This window comes from Pseudorca crassidens, chromosome 10 (assembly GCF_039906515.1).
Source record: "Pseudorca crassidens isolate mPseCra1 chromosome 10, mPseCra1.hap1, whole genome shotgun sequence".
Classification (NCBI taxonomy): domain Eukaryota; kingdom Metazoa; phylum Chordata; class Mammalia; order Artiodactyla; family Delphinidae; genus Pseudorca; species Pseudorca crassidens.
The window spans coordinates 75452837-75472516 of record NC_090305.1 but is presented as its reverse complement, the minus strand read 5'-3'; the positions used below and the strand labels follow the sequence as shown (position 1 = coordinate 75472516).

The window sequence follows — 19680 nt, the reverse complement described above, 5'->3', positions numbered from 1 at the left end:
TGTACATTTTCTGAAACAGGGAGATGAAGCTGTTGCTGCCCAGCCCCCACCCAGGCCAGCAGGCAGCCAGTCAGCTATACCTGGGGCTTCACTTTACTCTCTCCCCTATATTTTAGATTCTGAAAATTTCAAACCTATAGAAAAGTTGAAAGAACAGTGGGGTGAGCACCTATTTCCCCTTAGCCTAGAGTCACCAGTGCTTTGCCTCACGTACCTCAGCTGTACTCCTAAATATCCTTCATGATTTCTTTCTGAATCACCTTCCAGGATTCAGACAAGGGCCACTCACTGCTTATAGACACCTCCTGTCTCTTTAGTTTCCTTTAATCTAAAGGAGTCCCTCCACTTCTTTTTGATCCTTTATAACATATACATCTGAAGAGTCAAGGTCACTTGTGGTATAGACAGTCACACAACTTGGATTTCTGATTGTTTCCTCGTGATTAGGGTCAAGTTAATTGGGGTCAAGGATTAGGGTCAAGGATTTTGGCAAGATCCCTCTAAAGGTGAGAGTGTGACATTGTTGGATTTTAGGTATCAAATATAGGTGCAGTTTTAGCAAAGAGCAAAATATGTTTTTTCTACTTGAAATTGTACATAGAGACCTTTCTAATGATTTAACCCAGTTTGGTCTTGTGTTGTCTTTTTTAAAAACACAGTGCTTTACAGTAGGGCTTTCCTTTTACTTTACTGAACGTCCAAAGAAACTGCAGGGTGTCATTTGTGCTATCCTGTAATTTAACTTATTTCCTTGAAGACGATTTGAAATCAGTTGTGCTCTCAAAATTGGGAGTGCTGGATCCCAAGAATGCTGAAGGCTTTTGCTGTTCACCAGGGCTTTTTGCAAACAGTTGTAGATGTCGCCCTCAGCGACCGACCAGGAATGAGTTCCTATTATAACCTCCCCTTGGCCGGGGCAGGTTTACGGTTGAGTGCTCCCTCACACCCAAACTCAGCCACTTCTTTCCTTTGTGCTAAGAAAACAATGAACTTTATTTCCAGAAAAGGCCGCTTCACTCAAAACATGTCCTCAATTTCCAGTCTTCTCCTTCTATGATTGTGTATTGCCTAAATTATTTTATTAGAGACCCTTAACAGAGTTTCATTCGTTTAACTTGAATTACTGTCTTCTACCTCATGGCATGCCTTTTCTTTCTTTTATTTGTCCCTACCCCAGATTTAAAGCCCAAAGACTCAGCAAGTTAATATTATTTTTCAAAGTAAGTTAAAACGTCAAAAAGTGACAAGTTGTTATTCTCCCAGGGTACCAGGGAGACGACAGAGACAAGCCCTGCATCTTTTATTCATAAGTGCAGGGAGCCAGTGAGGGCGCGGGAGGGCCTGTGCACCAGTCGTTTGTTCAGCTTTCAGGACCAGGCCTCCTCCCCTGCTGGCCGTGAAATGTCATGCCGAGATGTAATAGCGGGACATTCAGCGTCCAGAGAATGGACTGCAGAGGTTCAACCCCGCTTTTCATTTTATTTTCTGGCACCGAATCCACGGTCGCCTCCGTGGCCTGACAGCAGAAGGCCAGAAAAGCAGCGATCGGGATGCTGGTAGGGATGCTGTGCCGGGGTACACGCAGGGCACCAAGGATGGGCCAGGGTGCGCCTCGGGAGAGGGCGGCGGGCTGCCTTTGCTTAGTCTAGTCTACCCTGCTCGAGGAGAGGGTTCTTGTTTCCATGGCTCTTCTACTGTCAGTTTTGGTGGGAGAGGGAGTGTAGAGTGCTTTTGAGTTCAGAACTCACTCAGGGATAAACATTTCTGTGTAGAGGGCAGTCCTGGGGCAGGGAGCTGAGGCTGTGAGACTCCCTGGGCTCTGACATTTTCTTTAGAAAAAGAGAAATCAGGCAGCACTTGCTAAGCAGGCTTAGAATTTGATTTAGAGCAATAGTTCTCAATTGGGGGTGATTGGGGAATCTCTGGAGACACTTCTGGTTGTCACAACTGGGAGGAGGTTTGCTACTGGCATTTCCTGGGTAGGAACCAGGGATGCTGCTAAACACCCCCAAATGCACAAGTCAGCCTTTCCCAGTAATAGCCCAAAATGTCAGTAGTGCTGAGGTTGAGAAAACCTGATTTTGGGGTCCCATTTTAGTATTTGAATTTTTCAGCTCACTTAGCCTTATAACACTTTTCAATTTCCTTTCTGTTTAACAGAAGCTGCTGGTTCTATAAATCTGCACTCAGGATGAATTTCCATTAAACTCTCTAAGACATATGATTAAACTATTGTGGTGCTCCTTGAAGATATGCCCTGAATGCAACTACTATTTAAAATGCAAAAGACGATTTTTTTGTTTTGGCCATAATTTGATCAAAGTAGCATAACCTGTGCCTCTGTTTTTGTTACTCACTGATGGTCTGTGGATAACATTACATTTTTTCAGCATGAAACCCAACACTTCAAATCCCTAAAGCAGTCTCAAATTTATGGTTAATAAAAGCATTTATTGTAGTGGATGTCATCTGTTATATCACTCTGGGGCTAGAAACTGGCAAGCAGTGGACAGGAAATATTTTCATTTCAAATCGCTTCAATCTTACGGTCTAGGGGCAAAAGTGTCTGATTTCAGGAAAGCCGCAGTGAATAGCATAGTAATGAATGCATTTTTAGTTGATTAAGCAGGCATTCTCTCCCTTTCAAACAATCTTCTCTCTTTGGCTTGGTGGGGCTAAATAAACATGTGATGTTAAACGATAGCATTTCTTGGGTTGGCCATTCTTTTCCTTTGATCATCTTAAAACTTTTCAAAGTGTTTTCCAGGAATCGTCAGCAGAGCAGGAACAAGTGCGGGAGAATGGCTAGACTCGAGTGTTGACCCTCCTTGTAATTATTTACTTTCTGAGCAGAGGAGGTTTTCTGAGATGATGCTGACTCTTCCGAATTCCTCTTTAAAGATGGAATTTGGTACCCTGCCCTTGAGATCACGAATTTAGGAGGAAAAAACATTGTGATTTTTTTTCTTTTTAAAGGCTGCAATTTTATTGTAACTTGAGTCCTGATTCCCCCACAGCCATCAAGTAAACAGGGTGAGGAACGTTCCATTCAGAGGCAGCCCTGGGTGGTGGTGATATATCCGGGACAAGGTACCTTTCATCCTGGCTGCCCAGTGCCTTTGAACGTGTTATGTAAATCATCACTTCCACTGAGCTTCGGAGGTAGACGATTATTTCTGATGTGGTTCCTTTTTTTCCAGATGAGGATTCCATGGCACAAAGAGCCAGGAAGGGATTAGGATGGGAGGCCATGTGCCTCAGAGAGGCCTCTCTCTGCCAGATACTACGAGAGCCACAAAGTTCTTACCTTGCCTGTGCCCCCAGCAGCGAACTTGCCCTGCCTTCCCAGCACCCAGCCGTGTCTACCATGTGCAACAAAGCAACTCATGGGGGTGGGAAGAAAGCAAGACTGGATACCAGCGAGCGCTTTGCAGATAATTAAACTAGGGTTCGGCCTTTACCCCAGAGGTTACCAAACTTGGCTGAACTCCAGAATCACCGGAGGAACATTCTTGGGAGGGGGCGTGGAGGTGAGAAATTCCAGGATTCACCCCAGACCTGCTTAAGTGGGATTTCCAGGGGAAGGCCAGGAATCTGAGTTTTTAAAAAAGCTGCCAGATGGGTGGTTGCCGGGGTTTTGGGGGTGGATGAAGGGTTTGACTACAAAGGGGGCAGTACAAGGGAATTTTGGGGGGATGGTGGAACTGTTCTGTGTGCTGACTGTGATGGTAGCTACAGCGATGTACACATTTACACATCTAATTATACATTTGTATATGTATAAACTCGTGGAACTGTACACCAAAAACGTCCATATTTACGTGTAAAAAAAAATGCTGCTTGCGTGAAACTGAGCTATCCTCAAGGTGTCAGGTGGGAAGAGTCGTCCAGCTGTGGGAGAACACCACCTGGAATTGCAGAGGCAGGTAAGGAGGTCCTCCAGTAAAACTTCCTGTGACGATGGACATGTTCTTCCCTGCACTGGCCAGTTCAGTAGCTATTAACCATGGTGGCTGAGATGTGGCCAGCACAATTGTGGGACTGAATTTTAAATTTACTCAAGTTTAAATAGCTACACATGGCTCGAGGCTGCCCTATTGGACAGTTTGCCTTAGAGGCAGGCATTGCCATACTGGGGGGGGCTTTGGCTCTGTGCCAGGTGCATACAGAGCCCATAAAGAGCTCTTTATGCTTGAGGGACAATAGTAAGTCATCCCAAGTAGAGAGCAAAATGGGCACGTGGGCCAGCAGCGTGGGTTGGTAAGGACAGAGGAAAAAGGAACCTTGGAAAGAAGAGTGGTGTGAGATGGGTCCAGGCAGAGAACAATCTTGCCAAGTGGAGGAGTCAGCTTTTCTTCCCCTAGCGCAGAAGTCAGAGGGTGCCAACTGTGGGCCACTTCCTTCCCCAACTTCCCAACCTCGTTCATCTTAAAAGTAGTTAGTTAGTATGTTCTTTAATTGTACTTCTGTTCCCCTGAGGTGACATGATATACAGGAAGCCATTGGAGGGTTCAGGGGAGCGATGTGTGGACAGGGTTAGGGGGTACTTGTGGCTGGGCTGAGGGTTTGCTGGGTCCCCCTGCCAACCTAGACGGGGTGTGGTGAAGAACCTGTGTGGGCATATTCTGCTCCCCTTTGGGGAATGAGATGTTATGAAAAGGCAACTGGGCACAAACCTCCCACTTAGGCATGGAGCACACGGCCTCCATCTGGGCATATGTTCAGACACTCTTAAACCTACGTCCCCACCCCCATGGACTTATGCCATCTTAAATAGCGTTACTTTTCCAAATGCATTTATAAAAGAGTGAGATTCTGAAAGTGTGGCCTTTTATTAGTGCAGACAAAATGGTGACAGAAATAATGTTCCAGTTTGTCAACATATTTGTCCTTAAATAAATTTGCTAAATGACTAACAAAAAAAAAATTCATGAGCTATGGGTTTTTATAAATTAGTAGGTTTTGTTAATATTAGAGTAGGGCTTACTTGAAAGCCTGAGGGCGGACTTATTTTTTTTAAAGAAGGGGCTTTAAAATTAGAAGAGCTATTCTTTTATTTTTATATGAAAACTTCACATCTTTAGATTAGGAAGAGAAGGACATTCTGAATCATAGCATCTTTAAGCGGAGTATCCTTGTGTTGCCTTTATAATTTGGTAACTTCAACATAATGCAAAAAAAAAACCAAAACTGAATGAGCATTAAATGCTGTTTCTTCCATTCTTGAATACAGAAACATTTTGATGTAGAGTTGTAATCACTATTTTTAATGGTTATTATTATCTTTCTTATTTATATTTGTTTTCTGAAGATATTTCCATGTTTTTACATAGTTTACAGACTTGTTGCTCTTAGTGGTCATATGATATTTTCATATTGTGTGCCTCTGCCCCTTTTACTACCCCTCTCCCCCACAGATGAAGCACTTGGGCTATTTCCAAGTTATTGCTGTTATAATGCTGCTATGAATATCTTCATGCAGATTGGTTTCCTGTCCCACCTCGCCATTTTGGTTTGTTTCCTTGGCATATATAGTGTTTCCCAAAGTGTAATTACTGGGGCAAAGGTTTTATAGCTCTTACAACACGTTTACCAACCTGCCTTGTATAATGACTGAGCCAATTTACTACAAAGAATTGTGTTTTGAGAAGAGGGTAAATTTGGTCCACAAATCCCAGCTGTACCATTTGCTATCATTTATTGTGACCTTGGGCAAATTTCTTCACCTGTAAAATGAGTCAATAATAGTTTATCTCCCAGCATTGTTCTGAGACTTAAATAAGTTACTGTCTTTAAAACATTTAGCTCTGTGCCTGTCCACATAGTAACTACTTATAATGATTGGTGGCAGACGGCTGTCCGTTAATAAGTGTGCTCATTTTTCCACATCCTAAAAAATATTGACATTTATAATTTTTATTTACACTTTGTTATTTGAGTTGTACCTTATACTTGTTTCATTCTGGGTTTATTAGAGAGGGACTGAATCTTTCCACCTGGTGATTTACCTTCTGAGTAAGTTTTAGTGCTTTTAAGTCTGGTGGTATTAATGTGAGGTGTGGATGAAATGCTGCTCAGTAAAAGTATTAGGGAAGATGTTTAAGTGAGTAAATGAGGGTTTTAAAATCAGAATATTGATTGAGTGACTCTTTTGCACTTAATAGCATATTATGAAAATAGTTGAATCTAAACATTATCATGGGAATCCTATTTGTACCAGTAATTTGGCTAGCGAACCTTTCTTCAGAAATAGATTTTCCAAGGTTGATTTTGGATTGATCACACATTTCCTGTGAATAGAATATATATGAATCCTGTTTTACTGCAGCTTTTGCAAATCCTGATCTTGGGCTAGAAGCCACTCTGTTAGATGGTCTCATTTACATCAGTGTGACCTGTGAGATGAGGGCATCCCAGGCCAGCTGAGTGTGACTGTGGACAGGGCAGGTGACCCCTCTGACTCTCAGTTTCTTTACCTATAAAATGGGACAATCAGACTAGAATTATTCTTAAGAATTTAAGAATTGTTTATATTGAGATAACTTGAAGTTTTAACTCGGAGGATAATTTTTCTATCCTACCCATTCCACTTCCTTATTAAGTCGGTCCCGTCAGTTTCCATCTGGACTCTTGCCTCTTGCACCTGGGTGTCCTGTTTTTGATCTGTCTCGAGAAAAAACACCCAGCCTGTGGCCATTTTTGCAGATCTTTCTCTAATAAAAGTAAAGTGTCTGTCCTCCGCATAGGTTTTGTTTTTTTTTTTAAAGATTTGTACACTGGGAATTCCCTGGCGTTCCAGTGGTTAAGATACTTTGATTGCCAAGGGTACGGGTCCGATCCCTGGTCAGGGAACTAAAAGCCCACAAGCTGCGTGGTGTGGCCAAAAAAAAAAAAATATATTCGTACACAGATTGCTTTATTTCTACCAAGTGTGCCCGCCGCATCGGCTCCACTGTCATTGTGATTTGCCTGTACTGGTGTTTACCCAGAGGTGCCTAGTGTGTCTATCTGCCTCCATCCTTCACATTTCCCGTGCTCTTGTCCACATGGCCAAAGGCCCCCTTGCGTCTCTTGTTTTTTTTCAACATTACACTACCGTTAATGATTGCTTTCAACCTATTTAGTCTTCTGGGCCAGGAGCTGTTAGGGTCCAATCAATCACTGAATCCATAAACAAGAGCACTGCCTCAGACTCCCCATGAGCCCTGAATTACATCAGGGTGTTGACAGTCCCGGAGGCCTGGACCACTCTGTCAGTGACTGTCAGGGGCAAGAGAGGATTCGGGTATGTGCACGGTGGTGGCAGGGGCGGGAGAAAGGCAGCTGCAGATAAAAACTGACCAGAGATAAGAAATAGTTGGTTTGGCAGAAAATCTGCATGTGGGTAATTGCAGGGCTGAGAGATTAATTTTGTTTCCCTTTCACCCCCATTTGCACCAAGCTGTCTTGATTTTGAATTGAAGTATAGTTGATTTACAATTTTATATTAGTTTCAGGTCTGCAACCTAGTGATTCGATATTTTTATAGATTATACTCCATTTAAAGTTATTGTAAAATACTGGTTATATTCCCTGTGCTGTACATTACACCCTTGTATCTTATTTATTTTATACCTAGTTGTCTTCTTATTAGGAAAGCTAAACAGGTTAAAATAGCGATACACATACACACCCATCCCTCACCCAGGGGTTGCTGTCCCCCGGGTTTCCGTCTAGGTGCTGTCATCCTGAGTGATTGCCACCTGCCCAGGTTGAAGTGGTATTGCTTTAGTGGGTCCTGGGTGACTGTTCCTTGGATACGATAAGAACATTTCAGGAGAGTGGAAGAAGTAGCATTTAATGCTCAGTAAGCTCTTTTTTTTTTTTTTCTGCATTAGGCTGAAGTTACCAGTTTATAAGGGCAACACAAGGAACCTCTGCTTAAAGACGCTGACTGGCAGGCAAGGAGGCAAGAATGCTTGATAGGCTGTCAGGAAGCTGGTCACCTCCAGAGGGGTCTGTGACACAAGCCAGAGGGGGAAGTGATGGTGAGAGGCTGGGGAAGAGGTCACCCATGCAGAGACCAGAGGGCCTGCAGCTTGAGGGCATGGAGAAAGCTTTCTTGATGAAGAGCCTTATCTCCAGGGATCATGCCCTCCAGAAGCTCTGAGCTTAGCCAGGTGCCCTGGGAAGGCACTGGGTGGTTTTAAACCAGCACCTCCACCTGCAGCAGTAACAGAGCAAGCAGTGTCTTAATCCCCTGCAGAAAGGACTGAGGTGTGCGTGATACGTGCAGCTTGTACCTCTAAATACCCTCACCCCAAGTAAAGCTTGGTTGTGAACACCTTCCCTGAACCTTGACCAACACCCCGTGAAATTGATGGTTCCGTCCTGTGGCCTATAGCTTGTGGTACCCTGCCGGAAGGACACTGGCCTGGACGGCAATTCCTTTATGGTTGCAAGCGCCTTTGAGGGTCTCCCGGTGCCACCAGCTGGTTCCTCACTGAGCGCATTCATGTGCTTTGATGCAGTGAGGCTGGGAGGTGGGGTGGGATAGGAGGCAGGGGGTGGTCTCCTTGGGATCTGCTCCTTACTGGGAGCTTTTCCCCTTTCTTCTGCTCTGGGCTGGATGAAGCTTCAACCTTTGCAGAACTCTCTTGGCTGGGTGAAAACATCTTGAAATGGGATTTCTATCTATGGAAATTGAAAAGGAGATAAATCGCAGGGACTGTTTCTCCTGTTCTGATGCGCCTCCCGCCCCCTGTAAGTATAGAAATGTTTAGCTTCAAATAAGTGGCTTGAGATGTACCACTGTTCTCATTTGGAAATGTGAAGCTGGCCGCTGCCCAAAGGTGCCCCCTCACCTAGTCTTCAGGTAGCACAGGGGTGTCCCTTCCACCTGAATGTCACTTCCTGGGCACTGGCCCCCATCCCAGTCACTCTTAGACCCTTCCCCGTGTCCTAGCCCTGCACTCTGCACATCCTGGGTGCTCTGTGAATAAGGGCTGGATTATCCTACTGAGTACAGATACTCAACTTACGCACATTAGCGCTTTGGGTAAAGGGGTTTATGTGGGGTCAGCGTTCTGGGGAGTGTGTGATGCCTGGAGGATCTTAGTGACTTGGCACATCTGCATGTAAGCACAGCCTCTGAGCCCCGATCTACTTCCCATAGGGTTCCTGGCAGCCTCTGGGGACTAAGACTGTTCATCCTGGACATGTTCCCCTGACTCCTGGGAGGCAGTGGGAGTCCCCCCCCAGGGCCGCCTCTCTGGTGGGGTCACCTGACCGGGGTGACTTGGCCCTGTCAGGATTGTCCAGGAACAGTGGAGATGAAGTCTGTCTAGCACTGAGACAGTTCCGTGCCTTTGCAAACAACACACTTCCAAAAGGATCCCGCCACCGCCCCCAGGGCGTTGTAAGGTGGCGGAAGGAAGCGGTGGCTGACAGCAGAGTTAAACTTGAAGGTTGGTCACATTTCTGACATACCATTTTCCTCCGCCTACCAGCAGCTGCCCTCTACTTTGAAAGGGAGCTTAGCTGCTCGCATAAACTTTGGCTTGTGATAATGTAAACTATTATTAGGATTATCTTTTTATTCATAATATACGTCTCACTCTCCGTCTCCCTTATTTTTTCTGTGCTTGAAACACTCATTTACCCTTAGAACCCAGAGGCAGCTACAACCCCTCTGAAAACGACGAAACACTTTATAACAGACTACCTATTTAAATCTCTCTGTGGTTTAAAAAGGACTCTGGGAATGAAACCATTGGGTTGAGGAAGCTTCAAATCTCAGCAAAGATTCCAGGCTAAAACTGGCATTTGATGTTGACAAAACATTTCAGTTAAAAGAATTCATTTTTTCTTGGCGGTGCCCCTAAGCATGCAGGGATCTTAGTTCCCCGACCAGGGATCGAACCCACGCCCCCTGCAGTGGTGGGCTGGAGTCTTAACCCCTGGACTGCCAGGAAAGTCTGAGAATTTTTTTTTTTTAATGAAGGTTTGTCCCAAGGGTGGTGGTTTTGATACAAAAATGCTTGATTTTCACTTGAGAATCTTTGGCTTTCAGAGTCTCTCCCCCCCATTTCATCACCACCTGGTGGAACCGTCTGCCATTCAGGACATTCTGGAAGTTAGAGAAGGTCCCCAGGCTCACACTGTGGTCGGCCCGGTGCCACCTCCCTGCAGCCTTCGCGGGAGGGATGCCCCGATGGTCCTGCCTCAGGTGCTCCTGTGTGGTTTGTCAGCAGAGGGCAGGTTAGTGTGCGAGCCAAAAAAGCCCAATAACCTTTTCAATTTTTAATAAAATGACTCTCCCACCCTTTGTTTCTCCCTCCAGTCTGCCCCAAAAGAAGAAACAGACTGAATTTTTAAGCACATCTGGACACTGTTTTTGTAAAGCCGTTACCCTGAATTCCCAGAAGGAATGTATTGGCTCCCATCTTTCCAAGCAAAAACTGAAATGACTCCTTTGTTTATAAGTACTGTGCTTGCATATTTTAATAAATCTGTAAAGAAAGAAGTTGCACTGATGTGAGGGTCCTTAGCCAGGCCAACACATTCTCCTCTTGTCTCTCTTGAAGTCCTTGAGAGGTGCTAAAAGTTTATGATTGGTTATTTTTGGTGGGAGTGGGGAAGGGAGGAGTAAGGACTCCACGTGTCCCATTTGAAATTACTTTTTCCGCTTTCTGTGGCAGTAAGAGTGTTGCGGCAGGGGTGCTCGTAGCTCTGGTTCTTCTGTTCTGCTCTCGCTACCATGCAGTGCCCTCTTGGTGAATGCCATGTAGGTACAATCAGATTATAATGTTCCAGGTCTGAGAACCCAGAGGTCTGCAATGGAATCTCTTTCCTTTATCAGATAGTGTTTGTTTTCTTCTTAGGCAAATCTTCTAGAAGGTTATTGTTGCTAAGAGAGTGAGGCTAGTCATTCTTTAATATCAGTCAACAAGATGTTGGTATGGGGTTCTTCAAGTATGGGGAGAATTTCAAAACAGTGTGAAACTTTTAAAGACGAGATAGAGAGGTATTTGCTATGTTGGTGAGCTGGAAAGTTCTTTTTTATGCCCTTAAAAATTATGCTTGTGAATTGAAGCTGTACCTTCAGGAAGACATGAGTGTAGTATGGTTAAGTTATGAGGGTCACAGTTCTGTTACTACCCAATAAATTTTCATTAGTGATAAGCATTTAACCAGTGTGGTAGTTACTGTTTCCTAGAATATGCCTTTCTCCAGACTGTTCTGGGTGTCTGGAAATAAACTCAAGAGGTGTAATATTCCTGCAGACCTCTTCTCAGAGATGAATCAAAGTTCAGAGATAACCACATTTCAGCTTTATTCCCTTACTTTTGGGGAAAAGGTTGTTAGCCACAAAGCCAAAATTGATGCACAATTAAGCCTGGCAGTGATATGGATGTGCGCCTGTCAAACGGCCACAAGTGATGAATAATGTCCAAAACAGGATGGTCTGAAAATTAATATTTGTATTTGTGCCTTTGTGCAAAAATTTACCCTTTCCAGGAATTTTGGACAAAAAGAGTTTGCCTGAACTGAAATCTAATTTGATAACTTTGAGTTCTAGCTTATCTTTTGAACTTTTTTATTTCGTGTTGAATTCTGGGCAGTTGTCGTTTATTCTGAATCCTAGCTATTAGGTCAGTTGGTTAGCAGTATTTGGTTAAAAAAAGACCTGAGTGTTGGTTGCCTCTACATTTTTCAGATAGCATTGTTTCAAAAAACTGCCAAAAGGTTTTACTAATTTAACAGTGGCTCAAACTGTAAAGTGCTGAGCAGAAATTGGGGAGCGTCATGACTCAGGGTCCCTGTGCTCTTCTCCGTGATAACATGGGAGATTGGACGGCTGTCCTGGCAGGATGTAAAGCTCTGATCCTGTACACAAAAGTCTGACAGTGAACCAGAATCTTTTCAACGCCTTTTCCAGTGCTAATGTCACTTGTTTTTAAGTTTTCAAACATATGAAAAGACTTCCTTTAGATAGTACTTATAATATGCTTCCTACTTTATTTATTTATTTTTGGCTGCATTGTGTCTTCGTTGCTGCGCGCGGGCTTTCTTTAGTTGCGGCGAGCGGGGGCTACTCTTCCTTGTGGTGCGTGGGCTTCTCATTGCGGTGGCTTCTCTCGTTGCGGAGCACTGGCTCTAGGCATGCGGGCTTCAGTAGTTGTGGCATGCAGGCTCAGTAGTTGTGGCTTGCGGGCTCTAAAGCGCAGGATCAGTAGTTGTGGCGCATGGGTTTAGTTGCTCTGAGGCATGTGGGATCTTCCCAGACCAGGGCTCGAACTCGTGTCCCCTGCATTGGCAGGATTCTTAACCACTACGCCACCAGGGAAGCCCAATATGCTTCCTAATTTTATAGAAAACCGGGGGATGGATCTGAATAGCAGCAAAAGACATGGGAATTTATTTATATGGAGGAGCTATTCTAAATGAGCCATCAATATTATTATTTGCTCAGGGATTTGTATAATCAAAAAGGTGGTTTTCATGCTGAAAATATCCATCTTGACATTCTTTTACATGAAACCTATTTGACGTTCTTTTTTTAAATTCTGTTTCATTCTCCTTTGCCTAATGGTCTTTCCTGGTTCCTCTTCTACTTTGCCAGCCTCACTTTTTCTATCTTCTTTTCCTTCTCACAGGCTCTAAATGTGGATAGTCCCACAAAGCCCAATTCTTGGCCCTTTGTTCTTTTTTATACCTCCTCTTAATTAGCCCATCTGTCCTTAAGGTTCTGTAGCTTGACCTCATGCATGACTTCCTGCCTTCTAATCCTGTATTGCCAAAAAAATACGGTATTATGTAGAAGATTCCCTGTCGTCACCTCACCCTCACTAAGTTTTTTTCTTAAAATAGAAAAGACTCCTTCCCCAGGGTTCTCTTTATTGCTGTAAAATCACTAATCTTCCGGGTTCCCAAAAGAGGAGCCTTCAAGTTACCTTTGCATTCCATCATCACCTCTGTATCACATTTGTCATGAAGTCCTGCCATAGTTTCTTAAAAATGCCTCTCAGACCCGTCGTTTCATCATCTCCCCACCATCGCCATCCTTCTCACCTCACACCTGTAGTTGCCGCCTCTCCTGCCTCCAGGTGTCCACCTTCCTATTTCTTCCTACAGACGTGGCTACAACACTGTTTTATTACTGTTACTTTCCTGCTCAAAATCCTTGTTTCCTTTTTTCCCCTTTTAAAAAAATTGTGGTAAAATATGCATTACATAAAATTTTCCATTTTAACCATTTTAAAGTGTTTAGTTTGGTGGCATTAAGTCCATTCACATTGTTTTACAGCCATCACCACCATCCATGTCTAGAACTTTTATCTTCCTAAACTGAAACTCTAAACCCATTTCCCCCTCCCCCAGCCCCTGGCAAACCGCTTATTTCACATTCTGTCTCCATGAGGTTGACCATGCTGGGTACCTTATGTAAGAGGAATCACATAGCATCTGTCCATTTGTGCCAAGGTCAGATTTGTAAAGATTGTAGTGAATCTGATCTTTAGGAATTTTGATGGAGAGTTGGAAAAAGCTAACAAAGGGCCTTTATTTCTGAGTCGTCTTCTTTCTGTCTTTACTATTAGTGAGCTCCGCCTGGGAGCATGGCCCTGGTTTACCCCAAGTGTAGACAGGAAAGTCAAGGTGGGTGAGAATGATTGGGGAAGATTAGAGAGGTGGAGATGTAGACTCCCACCTTGGGCGTCCGTGGCACTAATTCCAAAAGTTAGTGACATTTTTGGTCACGGAGGGAAGATAGGTGGAAATTGGAAGTGGGTGGTGCTCAGGACTCCCTTTCCTCCTTCTTAAATGCCTTCCATCTGTATTAGGGGCAGGGAATGTGGCCCATTTTGAAAATAAGAGGACTGTGTAATGAGACCCCCAGCTTTAATCCTTCCGCTTTTGTCGGTGGCACCTCCGGTCTGCAGGCCCTGGGATCTGACTCCTCCCTTTGATTAACTCTCTGATCCTTTCGGTTCATCTTTGGAAGCTGCTGTTTCACTGCCTGTTTCTTTGCTCCTCTCTACCCCGAGCCTAGCCCACTGCTACCTTGGCCTGGATTGGAGACCCCTCCCCTGCACTCCTGCCTGCCGCCTCAGGCTGTGCTCACCTCCGTAAGGATCACTCTGTTCAGGTCTTGCCAAACTCCAAGATGCAACACATGCAAAACTCAGCCCACTTGCCCATCCCAGCCCTACAGCGCCCATTCATTTGGGGTGTTTAACACGGAAGGGATGAGGGTGTGGGGTCAGTTACTCCAGCTTGCCAGTGTTCGCTCTGGCTGGTGAGGGAGGCTCCACATCATCCCTGAGGCCTAAGGGCCATTTATTGAATGTTTACCATGCAGCCACATGCTCCTATGTCTGCATCTGCTTGAAGAGGGTCATCTCCCCATCCCCACCCACCCCAGAGCTCGACATGCCCTAGGGTCCAGCCAGAGACCTGCCTCCTCTGTGAAGATACTTCTCTGGTCTCTGGTGAGCCTTCTGTTCACTTCCCTTTCTCTGGGCTCCTGTGATTTGGAGCTCGATTGCATAACTTAGCATATTCATTCCATAAGGTGTAACACCATTGACTCTAATTTCATCTTTCTTTTAACCTTGTTTTCCAAAACAAATTGTAAACTCCTGGAGGAGCCTTATTCTCCATCACTCAAAATGGCCTTCCCAGTGTAAAGCATATCTCTGCTGATAAATTCTGGGGCTTGAGCTAAGTTTTTGAGGCAGAGATCATTCTTTCTCCTTCACACTACACGGGTGTTGTGATTCTAATCACAAAATGGAGATTACATAGCGAATGATTTTATCTCCTCAGCGTGCTCTGTAGAATCTGCCCACACTGGTGTTCTCCCAGCCACCCCGACTCTGAACAGTTGAAGCTCCAAGGTTTCCGCGTGGCTGTAATGTGACTACCACGCCTGATGAAGCTGTTGTCAACCGCTTCCTGGATTTGCCAGCATTTCCTTTTTTTTTTTTTTAAATACATTTATTTATTTATTTATGGCTGTGTTGGGTCTTCGTTGCTGTGCGCAGGCTTTTCTCTAGTTGTGGCATGCGGGGGCTACTCTTCGTTGTGGTGCGTGGGCGTCTCATTGTCGTGGTTTCTCTTGTTGCAGAGCACGGGCTCTAGGTGCCCTGGCTTCAGCAGTTGTGGCCCACGAGCTCAGTAGTTGTGGCTCGCGGGCTCTAGAGTGCAGGCTCAGTAGTTGTGGCGCACGGGCTTAGTTGCTCTGCGGCATGTGAAATCTTCCTGGACCAGGGCTCAAACCCATGTCCCCTGCATTGGCAGGTGGATTCTTAACCACTGAGCCACCAGGGAAGGTGCCACCAGCACTTCCTTTTAATTTACACAGTTCTGTTATTCACATGAGACCAGCCATCTAATCATAAAATCCCCTAATTTGTGTAATTTTCTTTTAAACATACAGGATAAAGCATAGTAATTTGGTTACCTTATAGGGCAACATTTAGGGAACCAAGGCCAACAGGCAACCTACCAAAATATGAACATGTGTGTGTGTCACCTTCTTGCTGCATCTGCCTTATTGCCTTTTCCACATACATAACTGGCTTTAGAACAGGTGAAAGGGCCTGCTTTACTACTTTTTAATAATGGCTAATTAGAGCTGGCTGGACCCTTAGAAAGAATTTGGCCCAATGGGCCTAATTTTTACCTCATTAGGATCTTTTTCCTGTTTATCCCATTGGTCCCACATGGCTCTCCCAAAAGGAACTGCATTAGCTGGTAGCGATTTATCAGAAGAAATGGTCTGTGTATTAGGATCTAACTTATGTCAAGTCAGAGTCCATGTGATACATGTAACAGAGATCGTTTGGAAGAGTCTTCAAAGTGATGGGGAGGGGAGGAGTTTGGGGGGTGCTTTTCGTTTTATTGAGATATATTGATAATTGACATATAACACTGCATAAGTTTACGGTACACGGCCTGTTGACTTGATACATTTATATTGTAGTATGATTTACAGTAGCTTTAACTGATACCTCTGTCACGTCCATAATTATCATTTCTTTTTTCGGAGTAAGAATATTGAACATCTAGTCTCTTAGCAGTTTTGAAGTATATAGTACAATAATGTTGACTAGAGAGGATTTTCATATTCTTCTCTGTACTTAAATTTCCTTTGCCTTGAACTTGTTATATTTACAAAAGTAATAAAGCCTCTTTCAAAGAAAAGCCCACTATTTTCCTAGAAACTTGAAAACCCACCGTTAGGGTTCTCTGTTTTTGAGAACCACTGAATATTGCACTCCTCACGGACAGTTGGGGAAGTGGTAGACAGGACTTGGTACCTGAGCCGGCTGTGCCTGTGTGGGACTTTTCCTCAGTGCTCCTGTGACTGACGTGACTCCATGTCCTACAAAGCCTGACAGCTTGGCCTCACATCCACCCAGCTGCTCAGTTTGAAATCATTTTAGCCAGAACCTTTGGACCTCTCTTTTTAATTAATTAATTAATTTGGCCATGCCTCGCGGCTTGTAGGATCTTAGTTCCCTGACCAGGGATTGAACCCGTGTCCCCTGCAGTGGAAGTGCGGAGTCCTAACCACTGGACTGCCAGGGAATTCCCTTTCTTAAAAATACCTAATCACTGCTTTTAATTTTTTCTGGTAAGTCTCTGTTTCACCCTAACTTCATGATAAAATGTTACAGGCTTCTAACTGATTTCCACCATATTGCTTTGATATTGTAAACACTTCTCCATGGGAAGGCTAATGAAGGGACAAGGTGCATTGATTTCTTCCTGTTGACAGGTCAAGGAGGAAGGTTATGTGTGCCATTTGCTTGCCTCAACCCCTTGGGGGAGTAGGAATCCGCCACCAGGGCCACTTCATCAGAAAGGAAGTGTGCACCTACCTGCTGTTCCATTTGCCCTGCCTGCCTCATATGAATTTGCTAATTTACCTCTCTACCAATCTATGCCAGGAGTCCCTGGGGAGGTAGTACAGGGAACTCTTCATTCCTGGGAACTCTGCACTCTCTCCTTCACCCACAGGGAACATTTACCTTAATCTGAAATCCACCAAGACATTGATACTTCATTTTCACTTTATTCTTTGCCCTCCTTCCCAGAATGACATTTTAGCTGTTCAAGGAAATAAAAACCAAGCTGAATAGTTTTTGGCAAACACAATTATTTCCTGGCCTAAAATCATACAGTGATTTAATTGGTATGTCGTTGTGTGTATGTTTGCATGTGAGTGCTTTAATGGGAATTCCATGTGGTATCATTGGGAAATTAGGAAAGAGAGTCTTCTGGATTTATTGCTTATAGTTTAAGGGCAGACTGCTGGCTTCCATCCAAGAAGTAGGGAGACTTAAAGTTGCAAGGACCATTAGCATTGGAATATATCCTTCCGATTACCTACTATTTAAAAATTGGTTTGGCAAAAGGTAAAAATCACAGCCGAAGGTGAAATGATTTACTCTTTGAAACTTGTTGGGTTCATGTAAATAAGCTTGTGGGGGACTTGGCATCATGGAAGTGATAGTGTCCTTTCTCTGCTGTTACCAACATCTAATTTTTGAAGCTTGAATGAGTTTTGGTATGTCTGGAGCAGAAGTCAAAGTCGTAGATAATTCTTCATTTTGGAAAACTGCAGTTTTATTTTTTTAAAAACTTAAAAAAATTTTTTTAAATTAATTTATTTTTGGCTGCGTTGGGTCTTCACTGCTGCGTGTGGGCTTTCTATCGTTGCGGTGAGCGGGGGCTACTCATCCTCGTGGTGTGTGGGCTTCTCATTGCAGTGGCTTCTCTTGTTGCGGAGCACGGTCTCTAGGCACGTGGGCTTCAGTAGTTGTGGCGCACGGGCTTCGCTGCTCGGCGGCATGTGGGATCTTCCTGATCGAACCCGTGTCCGCTGCACTGGCAGGTGGATTCTTAACCACTGTGCCACCAGGGAAGTCCCTGGAAAACTGGAGTTTCAGATTATCCTCCATAGTGGTTCTTGGGCAAATATTTAAGAATGTATCCCAAACGTGACCTAATTTTGTGTGCTGACAACAGACACGACAGACAGGAAGAAGCAGTTGAGCAGAAGTGGGAAACTCAGCTGTTTTCTCCATCTTCTGGACACCACGAGTATGTTCCTTCCCATTCAGCAAAGGGAGGAAAAAAAGAGTAAGAATTAACCACACTGCAGTTTATTTTTTTAGAACAAAATTCAGTAAAACTGACTTGATTGCAGATGTGACTGTTGTCACCTGTGGTCTGAAAAGTGATAGAAGCTCTTAATGGGCTCCTGTGTTTAACAGCAGAAATGGTTGCCTTTTATGCTCCTACTTTCTGAAGTTCATGAGTCCCAACATATCTTGGACAAATTGTTCAATTTCTGAGTTGTAATAAATACTGCCCACAAAGGATAACAGTTGAGACATTAATTCGGAGTTTTATTTAAAACTGAGATCTTACTTCCAACCACCTCGTGCCCTATTTGAATCTTGTTTTTTAATGGCCAGTTTCCCTTGGGTCACTAAACCACTTCTTCTGTAGGCCTGGTGTTAAGCTATCATGCTATCAATAAGGCAGGCAGGTGAGAGCCTGGGTGGATTTCAGGAATGCTGAAACCTCCTGAAGAATTTGCATGCGTACATGTGTGCCACAGCTCTCACCAAATCCTCAAAGACATCTGTGTCCCCACAGAAAAAGCTGGGGCCCTCTGTTGGGAGGGATGACGGGTAAATGAGAGGTTTTTAGGGATGTGGGTTGCAGCTATATAACAACTCACGCTCCCCCATTTTCAGATCTGATCAGTGATATTACTCAAACCTTCAGCACATCCTTGCATCTTGAGACCATCTTGCACTTTAGCGCATGAGCACACTTGAATGGGACACCTGTGCTTAGGGGGGGACTGAGCTGAGCGTCGAACAGCCTGGGTCTCACGTTGTCCGAGCACCGTCATCGTTGTTCGTTTTCACCCTCGTTAACGCAGGACAAGTAACACGGCCCCGGTAACCGTCAGGTACTCAGCAAATGCCAGTGACATGCTTGTAGGGGAACGGCTCTGGGAAATCGACATGGAGACTTGATACTGCTCCCAAGGAACTCACATTCCCCCAAGTGGGGGGAACCAAGACTGCTGAGACTTGCCCCGGAGTGTTTGGTGGGCTGGAGGAGTGGCTGGGAGTGGGGGGGGTGGGGCAGAGGAGAAGCTTGTTCACTTGCTTGTTAACATTTGAGGGTCTTTGACAAAGGAAGTCTAATGTCCTGCCCGGTCAGCCGGTGATTGCCCCCCACCCCCACCCCCGTTGTGCACAGGAAGTCAGACACTAATGATGGTAGCAAGGGGACAAAGGCGCCCAGCCCGGGAAGGGCCTAATTGCTGTGTCCGGCTCCCAGGCGGCCGGCCTCAAGCTGGTGGGGTTGGGCAGGATGCGCTAAGTGTTAACACCTGGAGCCACGCTGCTGACTTCCTGGTGCCTTTATTTTTTCACCCTGTGTGGCTGGGCGCGCGCGCGCGCGCGCGCGCACACACACACACACACACACACACACACACACACACACACACACTCTCTCTCTCTCTCTCTCTCTCTCTCTCCCCCTCCCTCCCTCCCTCCCTCTCTCTCTCTCTCTCTCTCTCTCTCTCTCTCTCTCTCTCTCTCTCTCTCTCTCTCTCTCTCTCTCTCTCTCTCTCTCTCTCTGCAGCTGCATCTCGGGGACATT

The 19680-nt window shown here is 44.8% G+C and overlaps 1 protein-coding gene and 1 long non-coding RNA gene across 2 annotated transcripts in view; both read left to right on the top strand.

Annotated features, from left to right (window-relative positions):
- Positions 1–19680, top strand: part of IL17RD (interleukin 17 receptor D) — a 67219-nt gene that overhangs the window by 11635 nt on the left and 35904 nt on the right. The gene's annotated exons all lie outside the window — the stretch shown is intronic.
- LOC137233119 (uncharacterized) lies at positions 1373–2458 on the top strand. Its single transcript, XR_010947303.1, has 2 exons — positions 1373–1556; positions 2161–2458. It is a non-coding gene; the product is annotated as an uncharacterized lncRNA (long non-coding RNA).